Source organism: Heptranchias perlo, chromosome 7 (assembly GCF_035084215.1).
Source record: "Heptranchias perlo isolate sHepPer1 chromosome 7, sHepPer1.hap1, whole genome shotgun sequence".
NCBI classification, from domain to species: domain Eukaryota; kingdom Metazoa; phylum Chordata; class Chondrichthyes; order Hexanchiformes; family Hexanchidae; genus Heptranchias; species Heptranchias perlo.
This window is the reverse complement of record NC_090331.1, coordinates 70976403-71002444: the sequence shown is the minus strand read 5'-3', so window position 1 is coordinate 71002444 and position 26042 is coordinate 70976403. Positions and strand designations below refer to the sequence as shown.

General features: G+C 44.4%; 1 long non-coding RNA gene across 1 annotated transcript; it reads right to left on the bottom strand.

The window, feature by feature from the left end:
* Nucleotides 1-5023: 5023 nt before the first annotated feature.
* Nucleotides 5024-23045, bottom strand: LOC137323346 (uncharacterized). The gene is made up of 3 exons (XR_010963360.1): nucleotides 22958-23045; nucleotides 21518-21596; nucleotides 5024-5711 (listed from the first exon to the last, which is right to left on the bottom strand). It is a non-coding gene; the product is annotated as an uncharacterized lncRNA (long non-coding RNA).
* Nucleotides 23046-26042: the final 2997 nt, after the last annotated feature.

Genomic DNA, 26042 nt, shown 5'->3' with positions numbered 1-26042 from the left:
TCAGAGTCACTCGACATGTAGTCATGGAGATCTGCAGCCTCCTTCATGCCAAGCTGCTCCCGGCTGGCCCGAGCACCATCTTCTTACCTGTCGCTGTCAAAGTCACCAGTGCCCGCAACAACTTCTCCTCTGCATCCTTCCAGGGTGCAACCGGGGACATCGCCGACGTCTCTCAGCCGTCTGCACAAAAGAGCCCTGCAAATACACCTACACCCACTCTGCAGTGACACAATGGGTGTCATCAGTTGTGGGTCTTCATAGTGACCCTCAGGAAAGGGCATTATTACACAAACCAGACAAGATTCACAAAGACATGGCAGTAGTGGTGCCAATATAATATGTGATGTGAGTTGGTCAGAAATTCAATATAAGTAACAACCATGACAAACCCTCAAACCCCTTGTGCATCCCCTTCATGCTCACGACACGTTTGCCTTACGCTGCCTACTGCACATATGTGATGCATGCCCTGTGGCTGCAGCACGGGTAGTGGCAGGTTGAGTGAGGCTGACCGTGAAAGAGATGCACGAGAGGGTGAGTATGAGAGAGAGCCATGAGATTGATGAGGATTGGGTTGAGTGGTAGTGGCGGGATGAGTACTGGCGAGGTGAGTAGGTGCAGGTAAGATGAGGATGAGGTTTGCATGGGTATGAGGGGTGATGTGACAGAGTAGTGTTGGCAGTGCAGAAGGAGATGTGGGGTGGGGGTGGTGATCTGGCAGACGGAGTGTAGGGGAAAGAGTAAGTGTACTCACTTTGGCTGACCTACTGAGGTCATTGGAGCGCCTCCTGCATTGTGGGCGATATGTTGGTGGTGCTGGTGACCTCCTCTGCCACCTCGAGCCAGGCCTTCCTGGTGACAGAGGCAGGCCGCTTCCTCCCGCCCGCCGGAGGGAAGATCTCTGTCCTCCCCCTCCTCCTCACCCCGTGTATTGATACCTGGAGTGAGGCATCATTAAACTGGGAGCAGCCTTCCCCCTGGGCTGCTCCATGCTGTAATTTTTTCTATTTGTTGCAGCATCTGTCAGTGGAGGACTGCCCCTTTAAATAGAGCTCCTCAAGCTGACAGATCTTACTGCGCATGCGCAGCCCGCCCGACGCGCAGTTGGGAACCCGGAGGACCAGGTAAGTGGATGCAATTAGGCTGCGATCGGGCGGGGGGCAGACTGATTTCGCCGGGCGCGTTACCCATGTGCCCGATAGCCCCCCCGCCGAGAACCCGCAGCCCTGGTAACATCGGGCCCAATATTGTGGAACACTTTATAAGGAAGAAAATGGTGGACAATGAGGGAAAATTTGGGAGGGAGGCTGAAGAGAAGGATTTTTAAGAGGAAGGGAGGGGGATGATGGGATGAAGTGCTTTTGGGAGATAATTCCAGGAAGCTTGGTTTATAGGAGATGGTATACAATGGCTATTATTGCTATTCAGCAGTTTGTATCCTAAGCTGTGTGTCACAACAATAAAGGAAACTTACAGAAGTATCCCGCAGTATGCTTTTGTAAATGTAGCAGCTTTCTGAGTCTCTGCCAACAGCAATGTTAAAGAGACATGTCAGGTCCAAATCCAATCTCACTGCCTTAAATAGCAATTTTCTAAATTGACAAGGGAGGTGATAGATACATTATGTACATTTTAATGCAGTAGCTTAATGCATAATAGGTTGACTACAATTTATCTCTAATTTTGTACTTTTCAAACATGACATGTAGGAAACAATTTGTCAATACATCTAACAAACTTGGTGAGTATTAGCAGATGTGATTTGTCTATTTCTGTGGTAGTAGCACTTACACTAGGGAAGCTTAAACGGCTGCTTCTGAACAATTCACAGTGCCCTCTTACCAGATGGTCTGCATCAAATCTAAGCCTTGATCAATTTTAAAAAATCAAAAGGAAGACTTAGCCATTTTTTTTTACTGTTAATGTCTGTTCATTTGAAGCTGTTAGTGGACATTAAAATAAATTTTTAATAGTTATTCATTTGCTACTTGTGAGAGTTTGACCTGCAAGGTCAAAAAATACCATTATCAGAAAAGCCTACTGGGAGTGAATAGTTTTCATTCATCAAAATAATAAGACGTCTTTTAAGGTCTCGCTTTAACCTTTATTTATCATGGACATTTATAGGCAATTACCAGCTTTATCAGATTAAGTATCATTTTCTGCTCACAAGAAAATATGGTAACCATATTTCTTTAAGGTTTTTTTATTTATTTATACATTAGGTAGAGCTTCCCCCACATGCTGTGTTATTTAAATGTACACAAAACAACAGAATATAAAGTATATTGGACCTATATTACATCAGAGTTATGTCCTGTTTCACTGTTTCTTTCCTGACTCATAGACTACAGACGTGCAACACCAGTGATATTCATTGTTTTGACTTAAAGAGTAATTCAGTACCGTATTTGTGGAGATTTTGGACCTGAACTCTTTTGACCCATTTCAAGGGACAAACCTTCACTTGGGGTTGAACAAACTACAATGAAGATGAGATTAATAATCCATTTTTTCTCTTTGCTTTGAAAAAATAAATATGAATGTTACAGAAATAGTCAGCAGTTTTAGGATTTAAAATGTCGCAGTGGTGTAATATTCTTGAATTAAGTGTACATAAACTGTGGGGGGGGGGGGGGGAACAATTTTAACCCTATCCACCCAGGGGAAACCGGGCGGGTAGCCAATTAAAAAAACCCAAGTTACTTACCAACTCTGGAGCCTCCGGGAGCTGACAGATTCTCCTGAGCTGGCAACAAGGACACCTGGCCAGTCCCAGGAGGGGCCCTGTTTAACATATCAATGTTGGGGCCTGATGACATCATCGGGACCCGGCAGCAACTTTTACTAGGCGGCCTGAGCAGGAGGCAGCAGTGAATTTGCCACCAAGCCGAGCCAGCGGTGAAGAGGACTGAGGCTAGAAAAGGCCCAAAAAGGAAAGTTTTCAAACATTTTTTTCTCCCGGCCCCAGAAGGAAAGCTTAGGACTCACCTGCCCCGATTTTGCCCTCCCCCCTCCAATCGTGGGATCACCCACACAGGACAGCCTGGCAGCCAATCACGCCACCTACTTGCTGTTGGCGGGCAGCCTCTGAGCTGTGTGACTTTCCGCCTGGAATGGGTGGTAAATCATCGGGCAGGAATTAAATATGAGGCCCGGCCGTTTAAATCTGTTGCAGCAGACGAGACATTAACTCACCAGAAACCATGCTGGCAGTTAAAATCCATGCCTAGATGTCATTCAACAGGACTTGTCAGTAGTCAACAGGAAAAAAGTAACATTCAACATTAACTTTATTCAGGATGCCATTAAGTTCTTCTAATCAAAATTTGTCAGTGCTGACCTCTTCCAAATGGAAAAATGTTGTAAGCATTCATAAGTATTCGTTAATGCACAGAAATATGTGTGTCGTCCTCCTGGTGTGTGCCCTTGGTGCGTGAAACTGTATGCCTGTTCAAAACTAGCTTCCTATTTCTCCTTAGTGCTCCTCTATAGCTGGACATTCTGAAGTGACCAGCTGGTCCTTAACAGCAGGAGCTATTGGGATTGAGATGGCCATGGGTAGAGGAGGTTTCAGAGGAACTGAAGGCTGTAGGTTGTATTTCTAACACTGCTGCACAGGCAGCCTGGCCCTAATTATTTTCTCCTGTGTGTGCAGGCATCTGAGGAGATGGGGGCGGGGTGGGAGGAGGGGCATACACATGATACTGTCCTAAGTGACAGCATCATCATGCATGTGCACACTTGCCAGGCCATTAGTATTGGGATCCAGCTCTACGTGGCCACTAATCAGTGGAAAAGCAAACTGAATCCCTGAAAGATAGCCTTATCCACTCTGGTGCCCAAAGAATCTGTCGCTCCAGTTACTGCTGCCATGCCAGATGCTACAACTGTCTTTGGTTCCTTTTTGGAAGGGGGCACTATTGGGAATATATATATATATATATATATATATACACACACAGTCTACGTGACCACTCAGGGAGCCCCTGCTCCGCTACTCACTTCCCAGTTCCAAAAGATTCGAGTCGACCCCAATTGGTTACGGTGGCACATACTTTATTACAAAGAACAGTTTAATACACTCAGTATTTAAGCAGCAGTTTACAGGATGGAAACTGGAGATATATTACCCATTTCCACTCTGGGTAGAGCTCGCACCTTGGCCTCTCGCCTCCTGGATCCTGCCTTTTGCAGACTTCTCTCCTTCTTCCAACATGGGCGTTGGGCTTTTTTTTTTGCGAGGATTTCATTTCCAACAACATTCACCTGAGGAAGGAGGAAGCCTCCGAAAGCTTGTGAATTTAAAATAAAATTGCTGGACTATAACTTGGTGTTGTAAAATTGTTTACAATTGTCAACCCCAGTCCATCACCGGCATCTCCACATCACATCTTCCAACACGGGCGTTGGGCTCCTGCCAGCACATCAGCCTTAACAACTCTATCTTGCTGCTGCGGAGAGATCCTCTACGTTGAACCTTTGTTCGAGCTGTGTTTTAATACACTGTTTAGCAGGAAGTCCTGTGGTGAGCTGACTAAACATCCTCAGCATAGATAGTGAGGCCAGACGTAGCCCATCAGCTTGACAAAAGGGATCCCGACTGGGCGGCACCTGACCTGACATCATCGACTTGCTGAGACAATGGCAAGACACTTAACCTCAACAAGAGGAGATGGGCTAATGATGCTACATTGCTCAGGACAATGGCAAGGCAACTAACCTCACTATGGATGATCTCTTGTCTCTCTGGGGGAAGACGGCTCGCCTGTTCCCAGTCGTCTCAAAGATTGAGCTGTGGGTTTAGAATACACAGCTTCCCTGCTGACCACCTTAATATACATGATGTGGAGATGCCGGTGATGGACTGGGGTTGACAAATGTAAGGAATCTTACAACACCAGGTTATAGTCCAATTGTTTTATTTGAAAATCACGCTCGGGGGTCGCGTAACTATTTAGCATGGAGGAGTCTCGTTCGTTATCGGACCCCCGAGCGTGATTTTCAAATAAAACAGTTGGACTATAACCTGGTGTTGTAAGATTCCTTACACCTTAATATACTGAGTGTCCGTAGCTATCCCCAGTAAAAGTCCCTGATACAGACTTATAACTTGTACAATATGTGTAGTTACATACTAAATGTACATACTATTTCATGACACATATATTGCGTAAAAACAATTCTTTTATATTTGTTATAGTTTTAGCACACACCTGCATAGTCTAACAGCACCTCTGCTGCAGCTCGTTCTAGACCTGCTACCCACTCCAGGATTGACTGCACGACTCGACTTACATTCATCACAGTGCCACAGATGCAGTTAATAGACTTCTCCAACCGAGCCACCATCTGCAGCACCTTTTGGGAAACTGTCCTAGTGCCTGTACATATGTTTGATGCTCCACAAGCCTCCTTCTTTTAAATGCCAAACCCCTGAGATCTGGGTCCCGAGGATCCTCAGCTGAGACTGACATCTCCTGACTCTCCAGCCACTAATTACTGCATCCTCATCTTCCATCTCCAGCACCTCCCAGCCACTCATGCTCAGTGGGTCACCGTGTGCACTTGCCTCAGTCTCACTAGAGGTGGGTATCTCTGTACTGGTGCGTGGTAGGGAAAGACTGAATGGTGGCATGTCTGGGGTGGCCCAGAAGCAGAGGGACTAGGTTCCCCTGGGTGCTCTTCATCAGCTTGTTTCTGTGACACACCTAGGAAGGCAGAAAAAGAAGATAGGTTAGCATGGGTGGATGAGCGATTCAATGGTCATAATGCATTCAGAACAAGCATATGCATTTGTGATGTATAGTCAGGTTGCATTTGAGCAGCAGGAACTGAGAGGAATTGGAGGAATTTCTTATACCTGCAGCTAAAACCTCTTCTCTGACTACCCATTTATGCCTGCCCATGAGTTTCCAGTTTCCTCTTCATAAGGGGTGAGAGGCTGAAAGTTTAGGTTCTTCCACCGTTAGCAGTTCTATGCTTTTGGTTGTGGGTCTCTTTCTCCTTTAAGAAGAAAGTAGACAGTGTGAAGGTGCTGCAGTAAAGCCCAGAGCATCTGTAGAGATTTTATTGTCTGAAATTTAACAATAGAGACAGCAAATATTTGGCACCAAGAGAAGGACGTCAATCAAAGGCATGCTACAGGCCCAGTGGAAGAAGATGGCCTTGGCAGTGAGGGCCACCTCCAACAACCCTCACCTGGCCTCTCACTGCAGCAAGAAGTTCAATGACCTCACAATATAGAGCTTCTGGAAGAAGGAGGGGGGGCCATGAAGGGTCCCATGGGAATTTGTGCACATTTGATGTTAGTGGTACATGGTGTTCAATGCAGGGAAGGCAAGGTGGTTGGAAATGTGAAACATACTTACGATATCGCATGCATGCTAAACAGCAGAAGCAACATGCTATAGATAGAGCTAAGCGATTCCACAACCAATGGATCAGATCAAAGCTCTGCAGTCCTGCCACATCCAGTCGTGAATGGTGGTGGACAATTAAACAACTAACGGGAGGAGGAGACTCTGCAAACATCCCCATCCTCAATGATTGCGGAGTCCAGCACACGAGTGCAAAAGACAAGGCTGAAGCATTTGCAACCAACTTCAGCCAGAAGTGCCGAGTGGATGATCCATTTCGGCCTCCTCCCGATATCCCCACCATCACAGAAGCCAGTCTTCAGCCAATTCGATTCACTCCACGTGATATCAAGAAACGGCTGAGTGCACTGGATACAGCAAAGGCTATGGGCCCCGACAACATCTGTAGTGCTGAAGACTTGTGCTCCAGAAGTAGCTGTGCCTCTAGCCAAGCTGTTCCAGTACAGCTACAACACTGGCACCTACCCGACAATGTGGAAAATTGCCCAGGTATGTCCTGTCCACAAAAAGCAGGACAAATCCAATCCTGCCAATTACCACCCCATCAGTCTACTCTCAATCATCAGCAAAGTGATGGAAGGTGTTGTCAAAAGTGCTATCAAGCGGCACTTACTCACCAATAACCTGCTCACCGATGCTCAGTTTGGGTTCCGCCAGCACCACTCGGCTCCAGACCTTATTACAGCCTTGGTCCAAACATGGACAAAAGAGCTGAATTCCAGAGGTGAGGTGAGAGTGACTGCCCTTGACATCAAGGCAGCATTTGACCGAGTGTGGCACCAAGGAGCACTGGTAAAATTGAAGTCAATGGGAATCAGGGGGAAAACTCTCCAGTGGCTGGAGTCATACCTAGCACAAAGGAAGATGGTAGTGGTTGTTGGAGGCCAATCATCTCAGCCCCAGGGCACTGCTGCAGGAGTTCCTCAGGGCAGTGTCCTAGGCCCAACCATCTTCAGCTGCTTCATCAATGACCTCTCCTCCATCATAAGGTCAGAAATGGGGATGTTCACGGATGATTGCACAGTGTTCAGTTCCATTCGCAACCCCTCAAATAATGAAGCAGTCCGAGCCTGCATGCAGCAAGACCTGGACAACATCCAGGCTTGGGCTGAGAAATGGCAAGTAACATTCGCGCCAGACAAGTGCCAGGCAATGACCATCTCCAACAAGAGAAAATCTAACCACCTCCCCTTAACATTCAACGGCATTACCATCGCCGAATCCCCCACCATCAACATCTTGGGTGTCACCATTGACCATGGACCAGCCATATAAATACTATGGCTACAAGAGTAGGTCAGAGGCTGGGTATTCTGCGGTGAGTGACTCACCTCCTGACTCCCCAAAGCCTTTCCACCATCGACAAGGCACAAGTCAGGAATGTGATGGAATACTCTCCACTTGCCTGGATGAGTGCAGCTCCAACAACACTCAAGAAGCTCGACACCATCCAGGACAAAGCAGCCCGCTTGATTGGCACCCCATCCACCACCCTAAACATTCACTCCCTTCACCACCGGCGCACTGTGGCTGCAGTGTGTACCATCCACAGGATGCACTGCAGCAACTCGCCAAGGCTTCTTCGACAGCACCTCCCAAACCTGCGACCTCTACCACTTAGAAGGACAAGAGCAGGAGGTACATGGGAACAACACCACCTGCACGTTCCCCTCCAAGTCACACACCATCCCGACTTGAAAATATATCGCCATTCCTTCATCGTCACTGGGTCAAAATCCTGGAACTCCCTTCCTAACAACACTGTGGGAGAACCTTCACCACACGGACTGCAGCGGTTCAAGAAGGCAGCTCACCACCACCTTCTCAAGGGCAATTAGGGATGGGCAATAAATGCTGGCCTTGCCAACGACGCCCACATCCCATGAACGAATAAAAAAAAATTGCAGAGTTCAAACTGTGCCTCCCTTCCTCCGTTCAAAAGCCTCCCAAAAATCCTTCTTTTTGGCTTCCCCCAAATGTTCCCTCTTTATTTTCCTGCTCATTGTCCTTTTACTTTGGCTAACCTGGTGAGGTCATTGGACATCTTTTAGTACTGAGTAGCAATTGCAGAGATTGCAAAGCATGGTGTAGACCCAGGTGGCCATTATTTCTTCTACTGCCTCCAGTATTTTGTGTCTCTCTGTTAAATACAGTATGTTGCCAGTTAGTTAGGGGACTGCAGTAATAAAGGACTTGGCTGCTGCAATTCTCTGACTGACAAATGGTGACACTATAGAAATTTAGAAGAAAGAAAAAACACTTATTAAGAATATTTATATATTTGTATATATATGTTATAAATATTGAATATTCTCCAGTCCTCAAACACGACATTTCATTTCTTTGCAAATACTTGTCTTATAATGTAATCATTCCAGATTAATTCAAGAACAAAAAATGTCTGCAATGAAAACTATCACCAACAAGATCAGCAAAAGTTTAGACATATAAAATTACTGGCAAAGTGCTCAATGACAATAACCTAATGTAGATTAAGAATGACAAACTATTGTGAGACAAGACAATGCATAGTCATGATTCATTGGAGATGTACAGATAAGTGTGTGGATGTAAAACATAAAATCCAGTTGAGAATGAAGCTCTTAATTATTGCTTTAGTTTCCTCTATCCTGCTGCGAGGAACTATCCCAGTGTTGTATCTTAGCTTCTTTTTTGCTTAGATACAAAGTATTTGTCCTTAGCTGATTGCTTGTGTAATTTTGCACGGTTTTCCTGGAAATGGTCTAATAAATCTCTAGATTCATTGTTGTTCCACCATAGCAACTGTATCACCTGTCAATAAGGTGAACCATTCTCATTCCTTCTAAAGATTTGGAGGCAAAGGGTTATTGTCAGTTGTATTGATTTGTCAATTGGTACATACAGGAGGATGTCACTAGAATGACTGTAATCAGGGGATGCGCTTTCAGTTTAGATTTCAGTAGTTTGGATTCACAGTAAATGCATTAGTTATTATGCTGCTTCCAAACAAAGTCATTCAAAATTATGAAGTCATTGTTGCACCATATGACTCATTCAGCTGTTTAGTTGGCATTCCTTTCACTTTGGCATTTTTTAACTGAATGGGTATCAACAAAGAATTTTGATATGAAAGGATATTAGCGCCAGAGACAGGCTACACACAATGGCACAATGGCAAAGCTCAATGGGCTGTGCAACCAAATGATTTCTGATACTGTGTTTAATACTGACTGCTAGTGTAGTAATCCAAGCTTATTATGCGATTCCATGTCTGCATGGTCCATTGGAAGCTGTTATCCTTTTCTTAGTCTGTGGTTTACTATGTTCTTATTTTTTGCTTTTTTGTTTTATGGGAATATGGATAGCACAGTTCCTCAGTTGGGAAGGATCTGATTCTTGGCATAAACAAAGAATCAAGTCATGCGTGCCCATCAATCTCATTGTACTATTATTCAATCAATTGCTTAAATAATATCCCAAAAGTGTGGCTTGTGTTTCACATTTTGTCAGGGCGCCATGTTCTTTGCTATCTTCATTCCCCAAATTTCCAATTCTTTCTTACTTTTTCAGGTACACATGAACAAATAAGAGTCATCACTAATTTACCTTTTAATTTCCGAATGCTGATACCTCCAGATTACATATTTGCCACACATGACACGATAATAGCAATCTCAGCATGAACAGTATAGGGTAGATTTTCCTCTGTCCAAAAAGTGCCTGAAAAATAGGGGCACTGCAAAGGGAAAAAAGGTGATAATCCTTTGCCTTTGTTCTGGTCTTGAATAATACTGCTCCTGAACTTTCTTTAGGGTTTTTCTGGTAGCTGTGCCTGACTATGCCTGAAGAGGCCACAGCAATGTAAATTACATGCAAACCAAGTCAGATGGCTGTGCAGATCAGGGGCAGACTCCCTCATGACAAGCTGGCACTATTGCTTCCTAAGCTGCCATTTAGGTGACATCTGTACCAATGGACAGGATGGTATTGTCAAGAAAGGTCTTCATTTTTGACTTTTTGAATAAAGAAATAGCTTTGCTGCTTCAGTACATGTTGCAGAATGCTGTTAGTCTTTCACATTTAGGGATGGAGGCCATGTTTGTTAGTGTGCCATCCCCCTATCTTTTTGCAATATGGCTTATTTGGAGTTGGACGGCTGCTGAATTTATTCACCTGGCCCTCTCCTGAGCCACTAGTAACTGTTTCCCTACCGGACAGCAAGAATTTCCCCCCTGTTCCCCTGACTGTGCAGCTAACTAGGTATCAACTGTGGCTCAGTGGGTAGTACTCTTGCCACTGAATCAGAGGGTTGCAGGTTCACGTCCCACTCTAGAGACTTAAGCAAAAATTCTAGACTGACACTTCTGTGCAGTACTGAAGGAGTGCTGCACTGTTGGAGGTGCTATTGTTCGGATGAGGTATTAAACTAAGTCTGTCCTCTCAGGTGGATATACAAGATCCCATGGTACTATTTCAAAGAAGAGCAGGGAAGTTCCTTCCAGTGTCCTAGCCAACATTTATCCCTCAACCAACATCACTAAAACAGATTATCTGGTCATTATCTCATTGCTGTTTGTGGGACCTTGCTGGGTGCAAATTTGCTGCTGTGTTTCCTACATTACAACAGTGACTACACTTCAAAAGTACTTAATTGGTTGTAAAGCACTTTAGGACGTCCTGAGGTTGTGAAAGGTGCTATATAAATGCAAGTTCTTCCTTTCCTTCATCCCACCTGGAATAAAAAGAGAAGCTTCACAGTCAAACCAGTAACGCTCCTTCTATCCCTGCAGCTTTATCCTTCACACCCATGCTTGTTTTTCCCTGTTCCTCCGTCTACTGCTCAGTACTACGGTGTTGCCCACTTGCCAAATCCCTCCAAGGCAGACTGTGGGGATACCCAGACTCCTGCTTGGAGTTCACTTTCCACCCCAGCCATGGCACAGATATTCACGAGGTCATCTCAATTCACTAAAGGAGAAGACCACGGAAATTAAAATCACAACCTTTTGGTTGAATATAATTTATTGCAATGCTCACCCATGCTATCTGCAGCTGCCACTTTAAGTATTTAATGTTTCATTTTCCCCCCAAAAAATTCTCTTTTATGGTGCTTCTATTGTGTCCCTTTAATGTTACTGCTGCCTTCAAGGCCTAGGAAGCACCCAGACATCCTCCTCTCTTCATGGCTGTGGCTATTAGTGCACCTCAAACTGTGCCTATGTGCGCCCTTCATGTTAATTATGCCTCAGAAGAAGTTTGGACGCTGAGCTTCGGGTCTTGGTTAAGCTAATTTCTGATGTGTTCTGCAGTACTTACTGCCGGGCAGTGCCGGGAGATGAATATCGGTCCTTGTTTTTCTAGCCAAAAAGTCCTGCAGACTGAACAAGCCTGTTTTAATCACTTTGTGAAACAATATAAGCTGCCAGGCGGTGGTTGAAGCTGTTTGTCGCCTGGTCCTTACTGGCAGACGAGTTTCGTCAGTCAGAGGTTCTTCGTAGGTCGGATTACAGTTTTAAAACCAGCACAGCACAAACCGTGCTTCATTAAAGCAATTCACTTTCTCAACCGCTTGAAACTTCTCAGTAAGGAAGAACTGTCATCAGCACAGATTATTTACTGTGAATCATTTGAGCAGCAATAAAATGACGGAAGCCGCTCCTTCCCTGAGCAAACTAGAAATAAGAAATAGGCAATAAAATGACCTCTGATGGCATGTGCGTAAATTAAATTAGTAATACCCCTAACATGAAAGCAATAGACTTTCATTGTACTCTTTAGTCTTTAGTAATGGACTGTTCTTTCAGAAAGGTTGCTAGGTATTTAAATGTTGTTTAATACTCAAAATATTGTCCATTCGCATTTCGGAGCCTAATTTAAATTTAACCCTATTGGTACTTACGTTTTTTTTTATTTTCAAAGTCTTAGGTGCGAGCGCACTACAGATATGCCCCAAACTGCCGAAAGCTTTCTCCTCCTGACCCCAACACCTGGCCCCATGCACTACAGGGGAGTCAGCAGCAGAGTTCAGTAGCAGACACGATCCAGCAATAACCGCTGGGATCACATCCCCGTGGATTTTACAGGGTCCCAGTGGTCTCTTTCCGATAGTTATTAAGGGCTTCCCACTGATGATCATTCAATAGCTGATATTCATTTCAAAGGATCTGGAACTTTTATCTCTCAGTCACCAATATTTTCAAATCGTAATTCTTGACCATTGGTGGCTGAGAATCACTACAATTGTCCCTTGGAATCACTATTATTCATACGGCCAGGGTCTGCTTGTGCTCTCCTGAATGTTGCCACACATGCTCAATTTATGGCAAACTGTTGTCTGTTTTTTCACTTACCATCGCAAAAATAGACAATATAACCAGTCTGCTTCCGAACAACAATCTCAATCTCACCTATTGAATGGGAGTGGTCAGGCACGGAGCGACATCATCCCACACCACTTGCATGTACTTCTCGCAAACTGATTTAAGCAACAGCTTCAGCAAATGCCCAGTAGCAGAATGTGAAATGGAGTGTGGCCCAAGTGTTAAAAGAGGGAGAGAAACAAACAGTCTGTTTATATGCCATCACTATACATCAATGCAAACATCAATGTGTTTGATATGTCAATATTTCAGGATCATCCATCTCTCTGTCATAATTACATATACAGATATTTTGTAAAATTAAAATGTATTCAATTTTCATTTTTTCGAACACAAGATATATGGCAAATGTAAGAACATATCTAGTTATCTAGCAGCGTAAAAGGACTAGGCAGGTAGAGCAGGAGTCCCCTGGGGCCATATCCCTCTCAAACAGATATTCTGCTTTAGATACTGTTGGGGGAGATGGCTTATCAGGAGAAAGCAGCAAGAGCCAGGTTCGGGGCACTAGGGTGGCTCTGCTGCACAGGAGGGGAGGAAGAAGAGTGGCAGGGCTATAGTGATAGGGGATTCAATTGTAAGGGGAACAGATAGGCGTTTCTGCGACCGCAAACGTGACTCCAGGATGGTATGTTGCCTCCCTGGTGCTAGGGTCAAGGATGTCACGGAGCGGCTGCAGGGCATTCTGGAGGGGGAGGGTGAACAGCCAGTAGTCGTGGTCCATATTGGTACCAACGACATAGGTAAAAAAAGGGATGAGGTCCTGCAAGGTGAATTTACGGAGTTAGGAGATAAATTAAAAAGCAGGACTTCAAAGGTAGTGATCTCAGGATTACTACCGGTGCCACGTGCTAGTGAGTATAGGAACAGGAGAATAGACAGGATGAATGCGTGGCTGCAGGGATGGTGTAGGAGGGAGGGATTTAGATTCCTGGGACATTGGGACCGGTTCTGGGGAAGGTGGGACCTGTACAAGCGTGACGGGTTACACCCGAGCAGGACCGGGACCAATGTCCTCACGGGGGTGTTTGCTAGTGCTGTTGGGGAAGGTTTAAACTAGAGTGGCAGGGTGATGGGAACCTGAGCGGGGAGTCAGAAGGGAATAAAGTTGAGAGCAGCAAGAGAGGGGAAGACCCAGGGGAAATCTACAATACAAATAGTACAAACAGTTGTTCAAGAACAAGTGAAAGGGAAAAGCGTAGAGCAGCGGAAAGAAAGTGTACTTTAGGCACGACAGATAAAATAAAAACTAGAAGGCATAAGGCGATTAACCCAGTATCAAAGCTGTGGCAGGGGGTTGGGAACCTGAGCAGGAAGACAGAGGAAAGCGTGTCAGGAAGGGACAGAAGGTATGGAGTAAAAGGCAAAGTGTTAAAAAAGGAAAAAGCAGGAACTAAGTGTCACAAAACATATTTGAAAGTTCTTTATCTGAATGCACGTAGCATTCGTAACAAAATGGACGAGTTAACGGCACAAATAACTACGTAAGGGTATGATCTTGTGGCCATTACAGAAACATGGCTGCAGGGTGACAACGACTGGGAATTAAATACGCCAGGGTATTTAACAATCAGGAAGGACAGGCAGGAAGGAAGGGGAGGTGGGGTGGCTATGTTAATAAAGGAAGGAATCACTGTAATACAGAGAAATGATATTGGGACAAAGGATGAGGATAATGAAACAGTTTGGGTAGAGATAAGGAATAATAAAGGAAGAAAACACTAGTGGGCGTAGTATATAGTCCTCCTAATAGTTGCAACTCTGCTGGAAGAAGTATTAATCAGGAAATAGTCGGGGCATGTAATAAGGGAACAGCTATAATTATGGGGGATTTTAACTATCATATTAAATGGACAAATCAAATTGGGCAGGGCAGCCTTGAGGAAGAGTTTATTGAGTGTATTAGGGATGGATTTCTTGAGCAGTATGTAACTGATCCTACAAGGGGGCAAGCAACCTTGGACCTGGTCCTGTGTAATGAGCCAGGATTAATTAATAATGTCCTAGTTAAGGATCCCCTTGGAATGAGTGACCATAACATGGTTGCATTCCATATCCAATTAGAGGGTGAGAAGGTTGGTTCTCAAACAAGCGTACTGAGCTTGAATAAAGGAGACTATGATGGTATGAGAGCGGAATTGATTAAAGTGGACTGGGAAAATAGATTAAAGGGTAAGACGGTACATGAGCAGTGGTGTTCATTTAAGGAGTTATTTTACAACTTTCAAAAAATATATATTGCACTGTCGAAAAAAGGGTGTAAAAGAAATGACAGCCATCCGTGGCTAAGAAAAGAAATTAAGGATAGTATCCGACTAAAAACAAGGACATATAAGGTAGCCAAACTTAATGGGAGGATAGAAGATTAGGAAGTCTTCAAAAGACAGCAAAAAGTAACTAAAGGATTGATTAAGAAAGGGAAGATAGATTATGAAAATAAATTAGCAAAAAATATAAAAACAGATAGCAAGAGTTTCTACAGTTATATAAAAAGAAAAAGGGTGGCTAAGGCAAACGTAGGTCCCTTCGAGGATGAGACCGGGAAATTAATGGTGGGAAACACGGAGATGGCAAAAATGCTGAACAAATATTTTGTTTCAGTCTTTACGCTAGAGGACACTAAGAATATCCCAACACTGGACAAACGGGGGGCTCTAGGGGGGGAGGAGCTAAATACGATTAAAATCACTAAGGAATTGGTACTCAGTAAATTAATGGGACTCAAGGCGGATAAATCCCCTGGACCTGATGGCTTACATCCTAGGGTCTTGAGGGAAGTGGCAGTGGGGATTGTGGATGCTTTGGTAATAATTTTCCAAAATTCTCTGGACTCGGCAAAGGTCCCGGCAGATTGGAAAACTGCTAATGTATCACCCTTATTTAAAAAGGGTAGTAGACAGAAGGCTGGAAATTATAGACCAGTTAGCCTAACATCTGTGGTGGGTAAAATTTTGGAGTCTATTATTAAGGAGACAGTAGCGGAACATTTGGATAAACATAATTTAATAGGACAAAGTCAGCATGGCTTTATGAAGGGGAAGTCATGTCTGACAAATTTGCTTGAGTTCTTTGAGGACATTACGTACAGGGTGGATAAAGGGGAACCAGTGGACGTAGTGTATTTAGACTTCCAGAAGGCATTTGACAAGGTGCCACATAAAAGATTATTGCTCAAGATAAAGAATCACTGGATTGGGAGTAATATTCTGGCATGGGTGGAGAATTGGTTATCTAACAGGAAGCAGAGAGTTGGGATAAATGGTTCATTCTCGGACTGGCAACCAGTAGCTAGTGGTGTTCCGCAGGGGTCGGTGCTGGATCCCCAACTCTTTACAATCTATATTAACGATTTGGAGGAGGGGACCGAGTGTAACATATCAAAGTTTGCAGATGATACAAAGATGGGAGGGAAAGTAGAGAGTGAGGAGGACATAAAAAAACTTACAAGGGGATATAGACAGGCTGGGTGAGTGGGCGGAGATTTGGCAGATGCAATACAATATTGGAAAATGTGAGGTTATGCACTTTGGCAGGAAAAATCAGAGAGCAAGTTATTATCTTAATGGCGAGAAACTGGAAAGTACTGCAGTACAAAGGGATCTGGGGGTCCTAGTGCAAGAAAATCAAAAAGTTAGTATGCAGGTGCAGCAGGTGATCAAGAAGGCCAACAGAATGTTGGCTTTTATTGCTCGGGGGATAGAATATAAAAACAGGGGGGTATTGCTGCAGTTATATAAGGTATTGGTGAGACCGCACCTGGAATACTGCATACAGTTTTGGTGTCCATACTTAAGAAAAGACATACTTGCTCTTGAGGCAGTACAAAGAAGGTTCACTCGGTTAATCCCGAAGATGAGGGGGTGGACATATGAGGAGAGGTTGAGTAGATTGGGACTCTACTCATTGGAGTTCAGAAGAATGAGAGACGATCTTATTGAAACATATAAGATTGTGAAGGGGCTGGATCGGGTGGATGCGGTAAGGATGTTCCCAAGGAAGGGTGAAACTTAGAATAAGGGGGCATAATCTTAGAATAAGGGGCTGCTCTTTCAAAACTGAGATGAGGAGAAACTTCTTCACTCAGAGGGTGGTAGGTCTGTGGAATTTGCTGCCCCAGGAAGCTGTGGAAGCTACATCATTAAATAAATTTAAAACAGAAATAGACAGTTTCCTAGAAGTAAAGGGAATTAGGGGTTACGGGGAGCGGGCAGGAAATTGGACATGAATTTAGATTTGAGGTTAGGATCAGATCAGCCATGATCTTATTGAATGGCGGAGCAGGCTCGAGGGGCCGATTGGCCTACTCCTGCTCCTATTTTTTATGTTCTTATTATGTTTTTTTTATGTCTGTAATAGTGTTAGAAGGTATAATTATAGAATTATTTCTGGCTTATTGATATGTCCATGCTAACCACACAGGAGAAAGATTTTCACTCTTCACTATTGCAAAATTATAAACACTTTGTTTATACGTGAGCTTATGATTTTGCTGGAAATAGCAAATGATGAAAATCCTACCCCTTAGTATTATTGTTCACATGGTCAGTGGCATCCAATAAGCTCCAAGAATCAATTGCACAGAAATAGAATGTTGCAAATGACACATACTGCTCTCCATCAGAAACACTCTCCCCGTTTATCTCTGTGTAACTCAATAGACACTTTTCATCCTGCCTCTTTATGTTTCTACTCCCTCCATGCCTTCCGACCCAATTTTGTGCCACTACTTCACAATTTTAAAATGTATTTTCTCCCCAGCCCATTCCACTTGCCCCTCCTCCCCCTCCCCATCCTTCACAACAACAATGAGCTAAATGCATAATAATTTTTATTTCTACTTTTCTTCCCACACACGCCTCCTATCAATGGCCTCTTCAAGCAGGATGAGAAAGCAGCAATTTACTTACCGCTGTGCATGTCTGACCCCGGCTCAAAGTGCATGCATTCCACATGTGCCATAACAGGAGAGCGGTGCAAGATTCGGGACTCAGCTTTAGAAACTGCCTGTGACACTTGCAGTTTCCTCGATTGTGAAGGAATAGGCCGCAAGCCTGCATGAGGAGGCACTCAGCAGGAAGGAGCAGCTCAGAGCACTGCAGATGCAGCAACTGCAGTGAGTGCGCCAGGCAGCTCCATCACAAGCATGCCGGACAGCTTCAGAAGGAGCACAAGGAGTAGCTGGTTAGGAAACAATGGCTGAGAATGTTGAGAAAACACCAGGTCAGTGAGGCCGGTACTTCAGTGTTTACTTGTATATTGGACTTTGACCCTAAGGCAGAAACATTGAACCTTTTTATGTCCTGGATAATGGATATCTCTGTTTACAACCTGGATAATGGCACCCATTGAGACAAATTCACTCATATACATAATGACCCTGTCACAGTCATACAATTAATATCAATATTCAACAAAAACACTTCTCTGGCTTACCTCACATAAAAGAAGATGCCTCAAAGAAAAGAAAAAATACAGTGGTTGCTGGGCAGGGGAAAAGAAATAAAAATGCTTGCGATGGGAGTTGGAAGGCACGGTTGAAGAGAAGACTTTTGAAAGCAGGGAGGGAGGCGGCAAAGCAGAGGCAATTTGTCAAAAGGATTCCAGAGGACAAGAGGATAGTGGCTGAAAAAATAGCTACCTATGGTGGAGCAGAGGGAGTAGAGGACAAGAAGTATCCCAATTCTGGAGGAGGGAAGGATGCATGCAAGGACATAAGGCTGGAGGAGATCACAAAGGTAAGGCGGGACAAGATCACAGAGGGAGTTGAAAGTGACGACAAGAATTTTGAAGTTGATTCGCAGTGCCACAGGGAGCCAATGGAGTTTGGAGAAGATGGGAAATACAGGAAAGTGTGTGGGTAAGGATGCAGGCCGGACATTGTGAATAATTCATACGTTGTGGAGAGATGAGGCAGGAAACCTGCCAGGAGCATGTTAGGGAAGTTGAGACTTGAGGTGATGAAGATTTCCATGGCAGTTAGGGAATGGTAAGGGTAGAGATGGGCATTGTTATGCAGGTGGAAGAAAGCAGTCTTGGTAATGGAACTGATGTGGGGCAGAAAGCTGAGCTCAAGATCGAGCAGTGCCCCAAGATTACGTACCTTCTCGCTCAGCTGAAGTGGTAGCCGGGAGGGTGATGGGAAAAAAATCCAGAGGAACAGAAGCACTGACAGAGCCAAGGAGGACGCCTTTGGTTTTGCCAACTTTAAGATGGAAGAAATTTTGGCTTGTCAAGGTCTCAAGGTCACACAGTCAAATGGGAAGTATAGCAACAATCTTTGAATCGACAGAGGCGGAAGGCAGATAGGGATGGGTATTTTGAGCATACAGATAGGTGTTCTGAACCCATTTTTTTGTATGATATCACCAATGGGTAACATGTAGTTGGCAAAAAGGACAGGATGAAGGATGAACCTTTTGGGTACACCAGAGCTTGGACAGGAAGGATTGAGGGCACAGGTCATAGGCTATGTGGACGAGGTGACTGTGATGAGGGGGGAAATGGAAAAAAAACATGGAGAATGGGATGAGTAAGGACTCAGGTGGAGGGCAGGATAGAAAGCTATGAGTTGAGGGGCAGTTAGCTGAGCCAGCAGCAGCTTTGTAGATACCTTCAATTTTGGACATGAAAAAATCCACAGATTCCTTGTATTTTGAATCTGAAGTGAGAATGGGAGGTGTGGAGGAGACAGGTGCAAGGAAGCCTTTCTCTTGATGTGTGTATGTATTTAATGGTTTATTTACATCAGTAGTACTCATATAATTTATATTACTACTATTCACACACTTTAGGGGGCAATTTTAACCTAACTCACGTGGGGGGAAACCAACGGGATCGGGTGGAACGTTGGATTTACACCCACCTGATATAAATCTTCACTGACTTCAATGGAGAGTAAAATCGGGCGGGGTGCAAAACCAGCATTGCACCCGATCCCGTTAGTTTCCCATCAGGCAAGTTAGGATAAAATTGCCCCCATTTATGTCAGCAGTGTTCTATATACCTATACTGTTTCTGTGTGTCCAATTTTTGCCATGTCATTTGTCTCAATGTGTTTCATTATACAGGTACAGGTGTCAACCTGTGAGGTATAGTATGTCATGGTGCCTGGAACAACAAACATGCCGCCTTTAATAAAATCAAACTGGATAAAAATGCTTGTTGCTGCGGTTTCATTTCTTACAGCCGTGCCAGTTATACCAACAGGTCCCCACAGTTCATTCCTTGTTATCCCAAGGGACCCAACTGTTACTGGTTTTTGGTTTTTACTCCAAATATTATTCTTAGGTTCAGCATCTGAGACTAATCTTGTAGGCTAGTCTGACTTCCTACAGACCGGGATGTGCCTTTATCTGCCAAAACATCTAGGTGATTTGTAGCAAGATCAGGGGTTGGACAGAAAAGGCTTTTCACTGTATTTTGGCTTACTGATTATATCCTTGGCCCTCAAAGTGATCGCCCTCAAATTTGGAAGATAGTAGAATGAACACTTCAATAGACCGTGCCGTAGGCTATAAACTGACAAACAGGTTTATTAACCAGTAAATGGATAAGTGAAAAGTAGCCATAATATAGAATCATAGAATGGTTACAGCACAGAAGGAGGCTTTTCAGCCCAATGAACCCACGCTGGCTCGTTGTAAGAGCAATCCAGTTAGTACATATGTAGATTTATAGTAGTTACAGGCTTAACTATCCCTTTTTAGAAGATGGAAAATAACAGTCACATCTAAATTTCAATGTGAACTAAATTGGCACAATGTCTCTTGCATCACAGTTAACTGCTTACACTTCACAAAGTCTCTCTGGCCTATTGTATCTCTCTGATGGCTTGAGATAGACAACACAACTAGAACAAGGCAGGCTGAGATATACATTCAAAATTTGACTGGGACAAAGGAAGTTTAAATATTATCTCTTAAATTCAAATAGGGTTACTAATCAAACATATATACAAACAAAACCCACAAGACATTTGTATTAGAAAAAGAACAGCTTGGCCTCTCTCTTTGAAACCTGTCACAGACATAACAGGGCAGATTTTCCTCTTTTGCACTTGAGTGTAAATAATCACCTGGGAGAGGTTTGAATGCTCATAACAGAGCCCACTCACTTTTTCGTTCATGGGCAGGAAATTGGGCAGGCTTCACTTCATGTATAGGCTTCTCCCCACCTGATTCTCCTCAAAACATGCTGGGCTCATGTTCTCAAAGTGAACCTAGTTTTCACCCCCATCGTCAGCTACCACGACACAAAGAAATAAACTAATAACATAAGACATCACAGACACACCAGCCCAAAAACATCATCCACTGCCTCCAATAGCACCACTACAAAAGGCACAGGCCCATTGAAGTCTGACAGGTAACCCGTGTTCAAACAAATGATTAAAGGAGCTGCACCTTGACAACCCATGACACAATTTATTGTGAACAGTGACACTGGAGATCAACTAGTATGTGGTTAAAATTCCCTGTGACGCTGGTGAAGCTGTGGAACATAAGAGACTTTACTGCCGAGTACTAATGAAACTAAAACAGTCCATGCTCCTCTGATGTCAGGTGGTTATTAAGGCAGTGAGTAGCTGAGCTATAAAGACTAGGAATATATTGGGTTTAATTTCCAGCCTGTTAGCTGCTCTCAGCTGGGGCAGGAGTATGGGTACAAAGGCTGGCCTCAGAGACCCTGGCTGAAGTTGCCTCTCCTGTTGGAAGTGCACATATGCTGAATGAGGCTCAATTATCATGCCTATTCCCCCATGGTCAAATAGCTTACCAACATTCACTGTCCACGTTCATATATTAAGAATGGCTACTTGGGTGAGGTACCGGAAGCCCCGGCAAGGTAGCAATGTCTGCAGAGAGGAAAGAAAAGGAGAAAATTGGTGGAATTTTCTTAAAATTTTGCTCCTTTTGGTATACTTCAACATATATTGACAGAGATTATCTAGATTTAAGAGAATAGATTTTTCCCGCCGGTGGGGCAGCGGGGGGTTGAGGGAGTTTCTGACCTACCACTGCCACATAATCAGAATATCGCAGGCAAGTTGCCTACAATTTTTTGTCTGTTGATTGCAATAGCTGGAAAATTGTGGTCAGTGCCCACAGTTCTCAGAATCAGTCTGACAGTGGGCAAGCTACCTATCTCGCTGTGGGCAAGGATTCAGAAAATCTATACAAAGACTGAAATGAACTGCAAAAGCAGAAAGGGAAAGCTAGATAAACACGTAAGGGAGAAAGGAATAGAAGGTTATGCTGATAGAGTTAGATGAAGAGGGGTGGGAGGAGGCTCGTGTGGAGCATAAACACCGGCATGGACCATTTGGAACAAATAGCCTGTTTCTGTGCTGTAAATTCTATGTAATTCTATGTATTCCATAAATTGTATCAGTCGTGATCTGTGTGGTGAGCTGTTCATATCATGTTTATTTTTGTGAGGGCTTTTTTGGGGGGTTTTCACTTTTTTAATCTCTCTATTCCCGAGCAGTACTAAGTGGTCTGTAGACGAAGAGTGACTGAGCTCATTTCTCACGTTGAGTAAACATAGAAAACAGATCAGGATAGCAATGCATTCAGGAGAGAAAAAAAATCAAACAATAAAGTAAGTGAGGAGGAAAGCTAAGTAAGGCATATGGAAAAGTAATTGAAGTAACAGCAGAGGAAGAAGGATGAATGAGATCAGAGAGGGATAGAGAGACTTTGGCCTTGTTTATACTGAGTCTGAGAGTGGCTGCTGCAGGATAAATCTGGTTCTGTCGCAGTTCAATTGAAGCAGTTTGTAGAATTCACAACAGTTGTACTCACCACAATCTGCAAACTTGCTCTTCCTGTCTGGAAAAGTACACATGTCTGTCTGGCTTACATTGTTGTTACTGCATAAGTGCTATGGCTGGAACATTGCCTTGTAATCAGCCTGAATCTAACAATTATCTGGCTCAAATTTCTGGAGTGAAAAAGTGAAAGTTCCCCTAAGGTAACTTTTTGTTTTGCCTTGTGCCTGTTTATATTATTTGGCAATTGAAACACCTCCCGCTTCCTGCAAATCTGGTTAGGAAATTATAAAATAAACACATCAGACTCTTTCTAAAGTGAGGTGGATTCTTACAGACCTGCAATGATTGATAATCTACAGAGTTCACTATGGGTGGATCCAAAAGAAAACTGAAATCCAGCCATACCATGAGCAGTAGGAACAAACATGAGAACAGGTCCCTACCATACATCTTCACGTGGTCCGAGGGCTTCACCATGTGGCCGGAATTAGAAGAGCAGGATGTTATTGTTAGATTCCATACAGCAATCAATGTTCAGTGCAACACATACTTCACTTTCAATCAATGTACTTTCGATGTACTTTCCAACCTAGAAACCTGGCAAAAATTGACCAAGAGTTTCAAAAAAAGTTGACGCTTTTAAGTACATGAGGGAGGAAGGAATAGAAGGATATGATGATAGGGTGGGAGGAGGCTCGTGTGCAGTATAAACACCGGATACGGTAGCATAGTGGTTATGTTACTGGACTAGTAATCCACAGGCCTAGACTAATAATCTGGAGCTCATGCGTTCAAATCCTGCCATGGTAGCTGGGGAATTTAAATTCAATGAATTAAATAAAATCTGGAATAAAAAAACTATGTATCAGTAATGGTGGCCATGAAATGACTGGATTGTCATAAAACCTCACTAATGCCCTTTAGGGAAGGAAACCTGCCATCCTTACACCGGTCTGGCCTATATGTGACTCCAGACCCACAGCAATGTGGTTGATTCTGAAATGACCGAGCAAGCCATTCAGATGTACAATCTCGCTACAGAAAGTCACAATAAGAATAAAACCGGACGGACCACCCGGCATTGGACCACTAGGTACCGGACAAGTCGACCCAGCAAAGTCCCCCTCACTAATATCTGGGTACCAAAATTGGGAGAGCTGTCCCACAGACAAGTCAAGCAACAGCCTAACATAATCATACTCACAGAATCATACCTTTCAGCCAACGTCCCAGACTCTTCCATCACCATCCCTGGGTATGTCCTGTCCCACCGGCAGGACAGACCGACCAGAGGTGGCGATACAGTGGTATACAGTCTGGAGGGAGTCGCCCTGGGAGTCCTCAACATTGACTCTAGACCCCATGAAATCTCATGGCATCAGGTCAAACAGGGGCAAGGAAACCTCCTGCTGATTCCCACCTACCGCCCTCCCTCAGCTGATGAATCAGTCCTCCTCCATGTTGAGAAGCACTGAGAGTAGCAAGGGCACAGAATGTACTCTGGATGGGGAACTTCACATGTCCATCAACCAAGAGTGACTCGGTAGCTCCACTACTGATCCGAGTTGGCCGAGTCCTGAAGGACATAGGCTGCCAGACTGGGCCTGTGGCAGGGGGTGAGCGAACCAACACGAGGGAAAAACCTACTTGACCTCGTCGTCACCAATCTACCTGTAGTAGATGCATCTATCCATGACAGCATTAGTAGGAGAGACCACTGCACAGTCCTTGCGGAGATAAAGTCCCATCCTCACACTGAGGACACCATCCAATGTGTTGTGTGGCACTACCACCGTGCTAAATGGGATAGATTCAGAACAGATCTAGCAGCTCAAAACTGGGCATCAATGAGGCGCTGTGGGCCATCAGCAGCAGCAGAATTGTATTCCACCACAATCTGTAAACTCATGGCCTGGCATATTCCTCACTCTACCATTACCAACAAGCCAGGGGATCAACCCTGTTTCAATGAGAAGTGTAGAAGAGCATGCCAGGAGCAGCATCAGGTGTACCTAAAAATGAGGTGCCAACCTGGTGAAGCTACGGTGGAAGCAACATGCTATAGACAGAGCTAAGCAACTTCACAACGATCAGATCAAAGCTCTGCAGTCCTGCCACATCCAGTCGTGAATGGTGATGGACAATTAAACAACTAACAGGAAGAGTAGGCTCTGTAAACATCCCCATCCTCAATGTTGGCAAAGTTCAGCACATGAGTGCAAAAGACAAGGCTGAAGCGTTTGCAACTATCTTCAGCCAGATGTGCCGAGTGGATGATCCATCTCGGCCTCCTCCCAATATCCCCACCATCACAGAAGCCAGTCTTCAACGAATTCGATTCACTCCACGTGATATCAAGAAATGGCTGAGTGCACTGGATACAGCAAAGGCTATGGGCCGCGACAACATCCCCGCTGTAGTGCTGAAGACTTGTGCTCCAGAACTAGCCAAGCTATTCCAGTACAGCTGCAACAGTGGCATTTACCCGACAATGTGGAAAATTGCCCAGGTATGTTCTGTCCTGTCCACAAAAAGCAGGACAAATTCAATCCGGCTAATTACCACCCCATCAGTCTATTCTCAATCATCAGCAAAGTGATGGAAGGTGTCATCCACAGTGCTATCAAGCTGCACGTACTCACCAATAAACTGCTCACCGATGCTCAGTTTGGGTTCTGCCAGAACCTCCAAACCTCATTACAGCCTTGGTCCAAACATGGACAAAAGAGCTGAATTCCAGAGGTGAGGTGAGAGTGACTGCTTTGACATCAAGGCAGCATTTGACCGAGTGTGGCATCAAGGAGCCCTAGTGAAATTGAAGTCAATGGGAATCCGGGTGAAAACTCTCCAGTGGCTGGAGCCTTACTTAGGACAAAGGAAGATGGTAGTGTCTGGTGGAGGCCAATCATCTCGGCCCTAGGACATTGTTGCAGGAGTTCCTCAGGGCAGTGTCCTAGGCCCAACCATCTTCAGCTGCTTCATCAATAACCTTCCCTTCATCATAAGGTCAGAAATGGGGATGTTCGCTGATAATTGCACAATGTTCAGTTCCATTCACAACCCCTCAGATAATGAAGCAGTCCGTGCCCGCATGCAGCAAGACCTGGACAACATCCAGGCTTGGGCTGATAAGTGGCAAGTAACATTCGTGCCAGACAAGTGCCAGGCAATGACCATCTCCAACAAGAGAGAGTCTAACCACCTCCCCTTGACATTAAATGGCATTACCATCACCCTATCCCCCACCATCATCATTCTGAGGGTCACCATTGACCGGAAACTTAACTGGACCAGCCACTTTAATACTGTGGCTACAACAGCAGGTCAGAGGCTGGGTATTCTGTGGTGAGTGACTCACCTCCTGACTCCCCAAAGCCTTTCCACCATCTACAAGCACAAGTCAGGAGTGTGATGGAATACTCTCCACTTGCCTGGATGAGTGCGGCTCCAACAACACTTAAAGCTCGACACCATCCAGGCCAAAGCAGCCCGCTTGATTGGCACCCCCTCCACCATCCTAAACATTCA